The sequence below is a fragment of the Dermochelys coriacea genome, chromosome 1 (assembly GCF_009764565.3).
Source record: "Dermochelys coriacea isolate rDerCor1 chromosome 1, rDerCor1.pri.v4, whole genome shotgun sequence".
Lineage (NCBI taxonomy): Eukaryota > Metazoa > Chordata > Testudines > Dermochelyidae > Dermochelys > Dermochelys coriacea.
Genome location: NC_050068.2, coordinates 305,393,310 through 305,403,309, shown reverse-complemented (window position 1 = coordinate 305,403,309; position 10,000 = coordinate 305,393,310). Strand labels below are relative to the sequence as shown.

General features: G+C 35.6%; 2 long non-coding RNA genes across 2 annotated transcripts in view; one reads left to right on the top strand and one right to left on the bottom strand.

Moving 5' to 3' along the window:
• The window catches only part of LOC122456362, a 6,493-nt gene extending 5,915 nt beyond the window's left edge, over positions 1-578 (bottom strand). Inside the window, exon 1 of the long non-coding RNA XR_006275253.1 lies at positions 492-578. This is a non-coding gene — a long non-coding RNA (uncharacterized LOC122456362). The remainder of the gene's footprint in view (positions 1-491) is intronic.
• The window catches only part of LOC122456363, a 60,064-nt gene that overhangs the window by 2,936 nt on the left and 47,128 nt on the right, over positions 1-10,000 (top strand). The window lies entirely within an intron of this gene.

Sequence of the window (10,000 nt, the reverse complement as noted above, 5' to 3'; positions counted from 1 at the left end):
GGAAAACATCATTGCATGAAATGATATAAATCAGTACAGATATCCCTAAGCTTCAAACCAAAAGAGACAAATGCACTCTAAACCATAGTATTTCAATGGATCTGAGTCAACTTTACTGTTGTCTAGTTTCTGCTGATCATCATAAAAATTCCCAGTGAAATAATTATCCCTAAAACAATCAAGACAGTGTATCTCTATAAATGAGAAGATCGATTTAACAACAAACACTAGATTTATCTGTATTGATTAAAGGGCATTCAGTGTAATTTTAGTGAATTATGTCTGGCTTTCATTTCCCAGTAGAAATTTTTCTTGTGATGATCAAAAGGCAGATTGCAAACTACTACATGATCTTTTGTGTGCTACCTACATAATATCTAACTAATTATCTTTCAAAGTAACATTGATGTGAGAATGAACAAAATACTATTTCTTCTTTATAAATGGTATCTCTTACTACAAATTCACATGACTGAGTTTATAGCACTTACCTAAGAGCCTCATGCCATCTTCTCAATTCATTAATACAGAAATCAGGATTGTGCTAAGAGTCAGTGTTAAAGGAACAAATCCAAGATCATCTTATGAGAATAGAATTAGAAAGATTAAGAAAGCAATATGATTTTTCTTCTTAAATAGGAGTAATTTCAAAGGAAATGTTAACACTTTCATGTCTGAATTTTTATTAACAGTGAAAGGAAGAATTAAGGAAATTAGGCAGGTTTAAAGACAACTTAGTGGTGCTGTATGCCTGACACCATTGTTAGGACAGTTTAGGTGAGAACTAATTGGAGCTAAAAAGGCTTTTTATTTTGCCAACTCAACATATATGTCAATGTCTACTCATGCATTTATAATCTGATATAATGATGAGAAAGAGTCTAACTTACTTTGTTTAGTTAATAACATTAGGCCAGAAAAAATCACCTCCTCATTTCATGTTCTTCAACGCATTGCTAACTTAAACAGTGTTTAATTACACAACTAAATGTTTTAATAAAGTAACCAATTAGAATGTTTACTGATTCTAAATATTCACTGTTAGATATATTTCCACAGGCATCCTTTGAATTAATTTAGTTTATAATTCAACCTTCTATAATCACTGGAAAGCAAAAAGACAAAATACATGACAAAAAGTTGTTTTTTAAAAAGACTGAAGCACAATTAAATACTTAGAGGTAGTGTATTCATTGCTGTCTGTCTGTGGTAAAGGTGCATACATGAAAATATTTCCATGGAAAAATAAGAAGCTTTCTCACATTCTCTAGGAATACATAATTTTGCACATTTAAATAATCTTCTTGCTGAATCAAGCAGATCATAATGCATGTTTAAGACTCATATGATAAAGGAGATATGTCTTAGCATTTTAATATTTTGACTCACAAATTCAGATTAATGCATTTGGCTTCAAAGCAGATTTATTGGCTGTGATCTGTACTTAATATAAATAATCCAAAGGCATCTCTGATTTATTTTTGTTATCTTAATGATGAGTCATTAATTACCATCCAAAAATTATCAAAGAGCAAAAGCATTTTGTACAGTGACACAAGCTGACAATGATATTAACAACTACTATGTGAAATACAAACTAATTTCAGAAAAGCTTAACAGAAGTAAATGAGAATGTTCCCTGCCTTGTCTAGAAGGAAAACTGCTAATATTGTAAAATAAAATAAAAACCTTTTTTTTAATGATCAAATGATTGCACAGAGTGATCATGCTTAAAAAACTTGCCAATCACCTTAAAAAAATAATGTTACTTCAGTACTTGCAGTGTTCCCTAGGAATTCCTCATTACTAATTAGAATAAAGTATAAGAACTACTACACCTATTGAGATAAAGTTATTTAGTCATCCAAAATAAAATTAGAACCATATTAAGTGCTACCACAATGATGTATACACATAAGATATCACAACATAAATTTGAGAATGCAAAAAGAAGGTGCTGAAAATCTTGATGTTAAATTGCTATGCAAGTGTCCAACATGACTACATAAATGTAACAACAGTTCAATATTGATTATAGCCCAGTCCAGCTCCCATTCAATATAATGGGAGTTTTTCCGTTTATTTGAATGGATGAAGAATCAGATCTTTTCTGTTTGTGTTCATTTAGTTGCTGTCCTAAAAAATATAATATTATTCCATGCACATAAAATGCATAGGTTTTTTTTCTTACAGTAGTTGTAGCAAATATATATATATATTTGATGTCTTAAAATAGTTTAAGAGGGATAAACGTAACTTTTAAAAACAAATGATGCAAATAATTACCACTTGCTAAAAAGTAAATAAACTTAACAGTCTTTTAGATTGCCTTAACACATACTGAGTGCATGTTGTATTGTCTTACTCAACATATTTAAAAGTCCAATATATGATAAAGTTATCTTATTACAATTAGACTACTAAAAGACAATAATTAAAAGTCTCTTACATTTTTCTGACAACTGAAATTATTAAAATATCCAAAAAGAATCAAAGCTTTTTTTCAAAAAAATAATTCTTTGGACTGAATTTTAATAAACCAGTAACAATGTTATTGTTCAACAGGTAATAATTGTCTTCATATAAACTGAAAAATATTGTTAGGGATGATTAATATACAATGCTACATTATGCATTTGGGAGTGTCTGTGCATAATTTTAGTTCTAATGTTATTATGTAATTGAGAGAACATGTTCATTTGCTCTAATAACTACCAAGATGCACTTAATAAAATGAAATGTAATAATACTTGTAATTTAATCTATTCATGGAAGTAATTTTAAAAGTCTACCAGTCTCCTTAATGTGGATAACATTCATAATTTATAAAGTGTTGTGATGCAGAATTGACAATGCCATTGTTTTTTACACTTTGAGTTGATTCTGCAGCCTTCATTATCTGCATACCAACCTCAGGATTATCAAGGGCAAACAAAAGATAATTAACACCAGAAACAGGCATATGCAGGGGATACTGACTGAGGTTTCTCATTTAATGCAATACCGCTGAAAACTGGAAAATGGAATAACTATTAAAACCATTTTTTAAATTGCAGAAAACTATTTTATATGTATTTTCTTTGCTAGATTTAAAATGATGATTTGACTACAAAGGCTATTTATCCTATGACTAGTTGACCTACCCACCCTTAGATTCAGTCATTATATGTATTCAGCATAAAAAGTACTTTTCAAAATTATTAACCTTAATTTTCTAGACTTTAATCTAGAGCAGAAGACCGGTAGTCAAGACACTCATGTTCTATTTCTACTGTGTCTCTGACTCACTGAGTGACTTTAGACAAGTCACTTAACTTCTCTCTGCTTCATTTTACATTCTGTAAAATAGGCCTGATAATATCTAGCTATCTCTCAGAGATCTCTGTGAGCTAGGCACAAGTAATTAATGTATTGTAAATTGTGCTAAGATTCTTGGATGAAAGACCTGATAGAAGTGGCTATGTTATTTTCATATGTACTTATGGTAGACAAACAAGAAATTATTGAGTTATGATACAGGTCCAACTCAGTATTCCTTGTATGAGAAGAGTCAGTTGGAGATTCTCTTGTGCAAGAAATATTGAATTGGATCATATACAGGGTGACCAGACATCCCGATATTTGGGGCTTAGTCTTATATATGCAACTATTCTGCCCCCACCAAAAAAAGTCCCAATTTTTACACTTGCTCTCTGGTCACCCTAATCCGATGTTACATTCTAAAATGTCTGCCATATAGCTAATGTAACTAATGAGTAAATGTAATCCCATAAAGGTGGTGGGGGGGGGGGGGGTGATCTTCTCTGATTCAAAGCCATGGAAGACATTTTATCAGTAAACTGTAACCTACAAGTGAACATCACAATACAAAATATCCAAGCAGAGTCATTTTGCAAAATGCTAGCAAAATGAGGCAGCATCTTAGTATCTTGATGCAGTTTATAAATGTTGGAAACAATCTAGCAAACCCTTACTTACATTAGAAATTCTTGCCCACAAGTAAATGTGGCTGCTTGCCTAAAGACTATTCCTTTTACCTTACCTCTGCTTTACTAATTTTACATCTAAAATCCATCAATAAGGGCCTGATCCTGCAATAAGATCCATGTAAGAGAACACTTGCTTCCATGCAGAACCACATTGGCTTTAATGGACTCTGTGTGGGCTGCTTGCATGGATTCAATGGCAAGATTAAGGCTTAAGTTATTAAATGTATTATCATTGATCTGAAATTAGTATTAAAGAGTTACAGTGTGATAGATTCCACTTGGAATACTCTTAGTATCCCAACACAGTATCTCTTGCTGTTCCCATAAAACTCGGCACCCTGTGTAAGTAATATGTACATTATTCAAAGCACTACAACTATATACTTCAAAAATCAGACTGGCCAATAAAGTGATAATAATGAAATGGGAATCACATGAGTCATTTGGGAAATAATGGAAAAGGTAAGTGGGACAGAAATTTCCTAACATGTATAGGAAGTATACAGAGCATTTCTGAGCTAGAATGTTTTTCTGCTCTAGTTAAATACCGATAATGCAGCTGTTTGACAAAAATAAAGAAGTGTTTTGGTATCAAGTATTGACAATGAACTATCATTTTATATTTCAAAAATGATTATGAATCCTTATGTATTTTTGTGTTTGGGGTCTTCTATTATATAGTTTACTATACACACTGTATAGAAAGTACACATAAATACACAGTATAATACACGGACCTCATTCTCTTCTGACTTACACTAGTACTACACCAGTGTACTAGAGTGAATTCAGTGGGCTTACCCTGATTTATACCAGTATAAGTGAGATAGCCCAGATTCTCTATCTTGGTTCTGGCTCATTTGAACCATCTGAGCAGTGCAAATGTGCTGGACTCTGGCCATGACTGAGAATTCAGTGGGGGAGGGAGGAAACCCTCCAATGGCACAAAGACAGGAACCAACTCCTATGTGAACTGCCCATCCCCGCCCAGGGATGGAGGGACATGAGGAAGTGGGGTGGATCCCTTCTCTGCTCTCCCAATTCTCTATTGGCTATGATCCTTTAGAGCCAGATTTTTAGAAGTATTTAAGCATCTAAAGATGCAGACAGGCACCTAGTGGGATTTTCAAAAGTGCCTACATGCCTAACTCCCATTGATTTCAAGGATGCAGATAGATGCTTTTGAAAATCCCAGTAGGCACCTACCTGTATCCTTATGTGCCAAAATACCTTTAAAAATCTCACAATTAAGGTATTCTAATTTACACAAGAGTTAGGGAAGCTTGAGAATCAGGATGTTGTAACCAGCTCCCTGACACACCCACCTGTGACCAGTGGATCTCAAAAAAGCAGAAGTTAAAATATCTAATTTTTAGAGCTATTCACATTAGTAAGTTATAACAATTTTTATAGAAAATTACATTAACATAAGGCCATTATATGAAATGAACTCTGGTTGGAGTGGATACCATGTCTTTTGAAATAATTCAGCTTATATAAGATTTCCTACATTTAACTGCTCTCTCATTATTACTTGTATTACAAGGAAACCATCAGGTGTCTTCACCATTATACTCCAGCTTTCAAACAATAAAGATTACTTTAAAGATACTACTTATAAGACACAGTATGCAGGAATAGAGCTATAACAAGAAATAAATGGCATCATCTAATTAGAAGGCCCAAAGGACATTACACAAATAAAATTTTAATGTATAGACGCTTTGTCACACAGACATTTTGGTAAAGTCTTACTTCAAAACATATACTGGGTCTTATCCGTCAAACAGCTAACATTAAAAAAAGACTATATCCTAATCTTCACTGGTATTATGAGGTTCTTATTCTCAAAAGTTTTTCACACGAGCTACCCTGCACAGTTTCCTGAACTGCATCTTTTAAGTGATGGTGGTATTCATGGCTTCATTTCAAAAGCTTACTGTAGACTAGGATTTGCAGAGATTTGTATTAAATAAGGAGGAATACTTAATACTTAGCAGTCATAGTGAGCAAAAATAGCATGTGCTCTCTTCATTCGGATATTTTTAAACAAATTTTATCTTTACACTGTATTTAACATTATATCATTACTATATAGTTACATTTTCCAGGCATTTATTTTACCAGCAGACATTTTTTGTAAATTTATGTAACTCTTTCTGGAATGGAGCAGGAGTTTAAAGATACAGGGCCATATATTGTCCTTAGGCTGTAAGCAGAATTCCCATTTATGTCTATGGAAATTGTCTATAACAAATTGAGGACAGTAGACAGCTCATCATGTTCTAACAATTATACAATAAAGTGCAGATATTAAAAAGGTGACATTAACAATGGAAAATTAACATCATAGCTTTTAATGTTTATACCTCCGGCCTTATAAAAAAACAAGCATTACACAAGTAACTAGTTAGTAACTGACTTTGCAGTATACTGTATGTAGAGAAGTTTCCATAAACTAGGATCGATCTCTAAATTATTCTCCCTCATTTCTCTCTCTCTATCGTTTTATATATATAAAATATGCAGCAGTTGGAATTTGTTTATCAGAACTAGGCAACCCACTACATGGAATTCAGTTGTTAGAATTAAGAGCCCACTTTTATTATAAGTATAGAACTCCTTCTCGAACTACTGGGGCTCTGTCATTTAATCTGATCTCCCATCGAGTGCCTTTTTTAGCTTATTCAGGGTATAGTAGTGGCAGATTGAGGTCATCCAATAAGTGGGTTGCAGTTGCAGTCTTCAGCTGCACATGAGCACGTTAAAGGCCCAATCCTGACCTTCCGATACCCAGCAGTAAGGGGCACCTCAGCATCTTACTGACATGTAGCCAGAGTCCACACCATATTGGCCAGTCCCAAAGGGCAAAGGGATTGGGCCCACTGTGAAAGATGAACAAAGCTCATTCTGCAGTTGGAACTCTCATAACTTTATAGAGGTGGGATGGTGGGGCGGACTCATGCAAATGAGCTACCACCTATTAGAAAAGCCCTCTACACATAGTGCTCCTTTCAGCCTGTACATAGGGGACATTTACTCTAGACCTGTGATATAATAAACTCTGCAGAGCTCCTGGGAGTGGGCACAGAAAGTGAAGGAGAGGACTAGCATCTAGATAAACAAGCAAACAATAAAAAATAATAAACAAACAGGTTATTGGGTATGGGATAGACTTTTATCTCCCACACTCACACACCAATTGCCTAGGGAAGAGGGGGCAATTTACTCCTGATGACACCTATTTCAGAAGTGTCAGCTGGGGAGGCTGTCTTTGGGCCATGTATCCCATTCATTCTTCTCTCCCCAGCTATGAGTAATACAGGGAGGAACTTCTAACTTCTAACTCTAACTTCTTCTTGGACAAGGAACATTGCGGAGGCAGCACCTCCCCAAGCTTCAATTACCACCTATAGTCAGCAGAGAGAAAAATTATGCACTTTGGGTGGCTACAGTTTAAAGGAGAGGACCCTCACAGTAGTCCATTTTGCCTCCCTGTCTGTAGAGCCCAGACAAAGCATGACAAATGTGTGGGCCTCATGTCACAGAGGTTCTGTGGATGTTCCTTGGGACAAGGTTGGCTCTTGTTGAATGCATCTTAGTCCTACGTTATGACTGTTCAGGGACATGCGGGTGTCTTTCATGTTGCTGCTGCTGCTGCTGCTACTTTGGAGACCCCTATCGGAAAGCATGATAAAAAATTTGAGGCAGCAGGACAGCTGCCCCAAAGGGACTCTTCAAGACGAATAAAGAAGTGCTGTGTTGCTCAATACAGCTATCAGAATTAGAAATAAGATACATTTAACTTTAATTTTTCTGAATAGGGCTGTGCCCCGGGTGTTTTGATAATAGACCCACCTCTAGGATTTAACCATTAAAAATTATGTCCCAGAACTTCATAATTTTATATACAATAACAATTGCCAGACATATGGTAACTATATGAGCAAACAGCCAGTTAGACTTCTGATTTTGTGTGTGCTATTACAGTAACAATTATGCACACAAGTTTCATGTATGTACTTTTATACATACAATAATGGAAATTGAGGCGGGCCTATATGTATCTATTGAGGAATGCAGATAATCTAAATAAAGCTCAAGTTAGCTGCACTCTCAACTGCCTGCTGACTGAGAAGCTTTTAAACCACTGTTGCTTTTCTGACTCTCTTAGCTGTCCATGTGTCTTATGTTATTCAATTGATCTACAGTTGCTAGGATCAATGTGGATCTCCAGAGAGAAGGAGAATAATCACCCAAATTTATCAGTCATGTCAGATAAATGTCTACAACTCAGAGTGAACTCTTGTGAGTGGAGTTGAAGACAGACGTAATCTGGAACTCCTTTGAGTGTCTCACTGATGCGAAAATACAGTGAAGAAGCCCTAACCTGGTGGTCCAATTGTTCAGTGAATGCACACTGTGCAAAATACTGATGCTTCACACATTAATCTACAGGAACATAGTGAATAGAGGGATAAGGAATGCTTGACTTAAACCACAAAATTACTTCTTTTAGTTAATGCTGGTTTTGCGAACCAGCAGTGGTATGTTAAAACATATTTTGTGTCCACAAATTCCCCATCAAAGCTTTTTTGTGGATTTCGTTGCTGTCTCTCTATTAGGCTACAATTTGAAGGTGAATTTCCAGTCCAAACCATACAGTTCCTAGTCTTACTTTTGGTTCCTTGAAACAAGCAAGTTCAAGTGAACCCATGCAATAACCTGAACTTTGATTATGGGTTTACTGTAGGATCTGATAATAGGAAAATAGGATTTCCTGGAGCCAGACCGTTTTAAACCTAAAGGCCTATGATTTACAGGAACCTGTCCTCACACTTAAAATGTGGGTACTCATGTCAAACAAAAATTTGCATATCTTTCCTCAAAAAGAGAAGAGCGCTAGCTCCCATTGTTTAATTATACAGTTTGCTTGGGGGGGGGGGGACAAGAGAAAAAGGACATTTTAGTTGGAAAATTCTAAGTTTTGTTATAATATGAAACTAAGTTTCAAGATTGATTCAAAGTGGTAAAGGACATATTTCAACCTTTGCCACTAGTGACTATGTATACCTAATATCTGTGTGGTAACACTACATACTTAAGGATTTAATAAAGACCTGTGCCTCCACTGATGTCCATGAGACCAAGGAGAGTACAACCCTAACATTTTACTTTGGCAGTAACAACATTAGTGACATAAGAGGCTATAGTTAGAAATACCACAGGCGAGGGGTCTTACCTTTAGTGCAAAAGGCCTACCCACAACTGGCTGGTACAGTAAGAGATAGCTTCCATAGTTCCTAAGACACAGCAGCATTCCACTCACTTCTCCATTTATTTAATACCACAGTAGGGCGGTGATTTATTTTTGGTTTATTCATTCATTTATTTTCTTTTGAAGAATAGGAAAACTGATTACCTGGCTCCATATTCCATGCGCAGTTTCATGTCACCAAACTGATCAGAAAAGATGGGGCCACAGCTGAGCATGTATCAGTTTTAAAATTTTTATTAAGATGATGTTAAAAGAAAAAGAAAACAGTACAGAGTTTAAGCATAGAAGTTTCTGCTTATCAGGGAATAAAGTACAGATTATCAAGGGGTGCGAAGTTCAGTTTAGGATCAGATGGCATAAGGAATACATAATCTGCAATATCCCCAATTGCGGGTAAAAGGTTAATGGGTCGAAATACAGACATTGAGATATGAGGGTATGTTGTTCATATAATGGCTATGTTCAGGTGTGGAGTATAATGAGAGGATATGAGAATAGATTTACCCTCATTTGGTGAGATTTAATGTTCAGTGAGTTTATGGTTCCAGTTCACATGGTCCAATGGAAAAAGTCTCTTGGTCCCTTTCTCAAAGTTGATGCACGATGTCGTGCCGGCTCATGCCTCCTGGTACTGTCGGTGACCGGTGATGTGTTCAATGTAGATGTCCCTGGACCATCGGATGGTGTCCGAGACGACGAGGCGCCACATGAGCCATGCATAGCATCGACCGAT